The sequence below is a fragment of the Anolis sagrei genome, chromosome 1 (assembly GCF_037176765.1).
Source record: "Anolis sagrei isolate rAnoSag1 chromosome 1, rAnoSag1.mat, whole genome shotgun sequence".
Taxonomy (NCBI): Eukaryota; Metazoa; Chordata; class Lepidosauria; order Squamata; family Dactyloidae; genus Anolis; species Anolis sagrei.
This window is the reverse complement of record NC_090021.1, coordinates 126877612-126880997: the sequence shown is the minus strand read 5'-3', so window position 1 is coordinate 126880997 and position 3386 is coordinate 126877612.

Here is a 3386-nt window from a genome sequence, read left to right as displayed (position 1 = left end):
AGGCCTGGCCTCCTGCAGTAATGTAAACAGGATCCTAGTAGAGCAAAGGTACAGCTTTCCCAGCTTCAACATTCACTTGGATATTTGGGCACATCAAATTTTAATGCAACAGGGAGACATTCTTCTCCAACATACTCCAAGTGGTAAATTCTAAGCTGTATTGATTCCACACCCTCCAATTGTTTCACAGATGAGAAATGGGGCATATGAGGTCAAGGAGTAAATGTGATCAATGAGGGAGAACATATAAGCTAAGAGGGGCTGCAGAAGTATGTGTCTGCTTGAGCCTAATGGAAAAGATAAGATTTTACCTATTCCTGTGCCATTTGCTGAATTAGCAGAGTGCAAACCTTTTACAAGCAACCTTCTACAAATCTCCTATACTAGCTATTTGTTATGTATATAATTCAAATTGCTTACTATATTGTATATGTGTGTGTATTGGTATGCAGTTTCCCCTTAACTCTATGTTGTTTGAGGTTGTGGAAGGGACTGCAGACCATGTGATTGGATCTTGAACTATTCAGACTCCATTTTTTTTAAATACTGTATTGTATAGTCCGTTGTGCTTAGGTTGTGTTCAGTTTGCATTAAGAGAATATGCAATAGACATAAGACAGAGAAGAGACTGCAAAAGAATGCCTTAGAGAACTTATTGTTTAAACTTTCAACTGATAAGCAATGTACCGGCATGCTGAATACATGACATTTGTAAGTAAACCAACTATGTTTTTCTTAACAAAGATTACTTATTTTTGTCTCTTGAGTGCATGATTTAAAACCATATATATTTTATGGGAGAGTAGATGTTTTTGGGCAACTGAAATAGCAGTTCTGAAGATATCCTATATATTTTGAGCATTGGCACAATCTCCGTTCCTAACCATTCAAAGAGATAACTAGGTATATCAGTCTAACAAATGAGAAACCTAATTTGCTTTGCATTAATACTAGTCGATATTTACCACTAAAGAGAAGATTCACTCAAATGAGTTTTTAGCTCTTCTCAAGAAGATCATACTTTACAAAAAGGTTATGATAATTCTAAATTGTGTGAATGCCAATTAATCTCCAAAAGGTCACACTTCCAAAAAGGCTATGGAGAGCCTGGTTATCCAAAAGGTTATGATCTCAGAGGTCATCCTTTCCCCTTGTACTTTGAACTCAACTTGCAGCAATTTAATTGCAGTACATACATGTATAAATTGAACTCATGTATAAGCCTTGGGTAGATTTGGGGGCCAAAATGGTGGATTTTGATATGTCCCATGGGTAAGTCGGTCATTCTGCAGAGGGAAAAGCATCAATAGGGGCCAGCCAACCCTGGTTACTGATGCTACTTACCCACCCAGATATTCAAAACAGTCAGAAGCAGCACCATGGTGGAGTGTAGATACTAGGGTTGGTACTTCTTTTAGGTTCTCCCGAATGGACTAAGCTTTTGACTTTCAGTCTACTCAGAGAAGGGTATGGTTCCTTTTAGGATAAGAGTTAAGGTACGGTTCTCACATCGACCAATGAATCAGATTTAATGGGCTTTTTTAAAACTAAATTTTCTAAACTTATATATGAGTATATACGGTAATCCAAGGACAAAGGAGGGAAATTGGAGGAAGAGAAAGTGCCATGTTAAAATAAGCTAAAATGGGTGAAGATATGAGTATTAATTGAGACTATTCCTGCCAAGTCAAAACAGTAGGGATGTGATTCAGATCCAGGTCAGGGGGTTGAATTCTAATGCTCTCTCGCTCTCTTTCTTACTACTGAAGAGGAGTGACCTGAAGACTTAGCCAGCTTGTACAATGGCCAGGAGTTCTGGGAGCTGAAGTCCAAAAGACCCGGAGGTCCACAAGTTTGACATCACTGTCCTAGCCCTTGTTTCTCTACTTTTGTTGCAGGGCAAAGCAAATGGTTGTAGCAATCATTTGCAAATGAACACTATGATTACAAAAAAAATATTTTAAAAATAGCATTGTTACTATTTTCATGCCATAATAAAACCCGTTTCCCTTGTTTTAATAATCTCTGATCCTCAAAACAATTAAATTTAGAAGGAAATTCAAAAAGCTAGCTCTCCATAACATTTTAGCTTCACTCTTGGAAGGACTGAGCTGCTGTATCCCTTTTAATTCTCCAAGCAAGAGAGATTTTTGTGCAGCTACAGGGGCCACTATTGGGGAAAACCTTATGAAAAATGCCCTTATACATCCCAGGATGCTCATACAGGCCTCATGTGAATTATGTTGAGAACTCTGGATTGTGGCTGAAGGCTCTCACTGTGGCTATCTAAAATTAAAACATTTATTTGGGGAAACTACTATTTGACCCCAGAAACAATATTAATAGTTCAGTAAACAAATGGGAACTTTAACCCAACCAACATCGCTTATTCCATCTCTATCAACATGGCGAAATGGCCTGATTGAAGAGGCTACACCATCCTGATGTGTGAACACAAAAAGTGCCCTTTCACTCTACACAGTTATTATACTGTGACTTCACTTTAACTACTGGGACAACAGATATTAAATTACAATTTCCTGGTTTTGATAGGATCCAACAATGACAATTAAAGTGGAATGATACTGCCGTGAGGTCTGAATGTTGATTCCACTGTGATCTACATAACCGAGTGTATTTGTTTCCAGAAGTATCCCAATACTTCTCTCTTTCAAAAAAGACAGACAGATACCACCTTGTGGCAGATTAAAGCCTAAAAATGTTATTATGGCATGTGTTATGCATGGACATTGAAGACTGTACTACAGAAGCCTAGTGTGTCATCCACACAGACATCTTCATGCACAAACGTGACAGTCCTCAGACATAAATCTCAGAAACTCTGGAGGGGAAAGAAGGAAGCAATCAGCTCGAGTGGAAAGTGTTGATAAGACAAAGCGTAGACCTGTTCTGCCACTCTGAAGTTTCTTCGGGCATCTTTTGTTTTGAGGTCCCCACTTTGTACTCGATTCCAAAGTAATTTGAGTTAGGATGTCTGTAGGGTGAGATGCAAGGTACAGAGATTCCCAAGCAAGTCGGCATGCAACTCACACAATCCCTACTCCGTAAGAGAATATATACGACGTCAATATGTTATTTTTGTGGTGAATTTAACATCTTAGCTACATAACCAGTATCGCTTCTGAGGATTTGTGAAGTACATAATGAAGGCATAGGATCACAATATAAAATTACTGAGCCTCCTCTCATGTGCCAAAAAATCAAATTCTGCAGATTCTTGATATCCAGCCTAGAGTTTTTATTAAAAGGGTGGGTCAAGGGACAATTATGTAAATGCAGAATAGCAGCATTCCCAGAAGATTCATTAAAAACTTCACCAGATAACAGACTTCCCACAACACTATTATGAACTTTTCATGAATTGG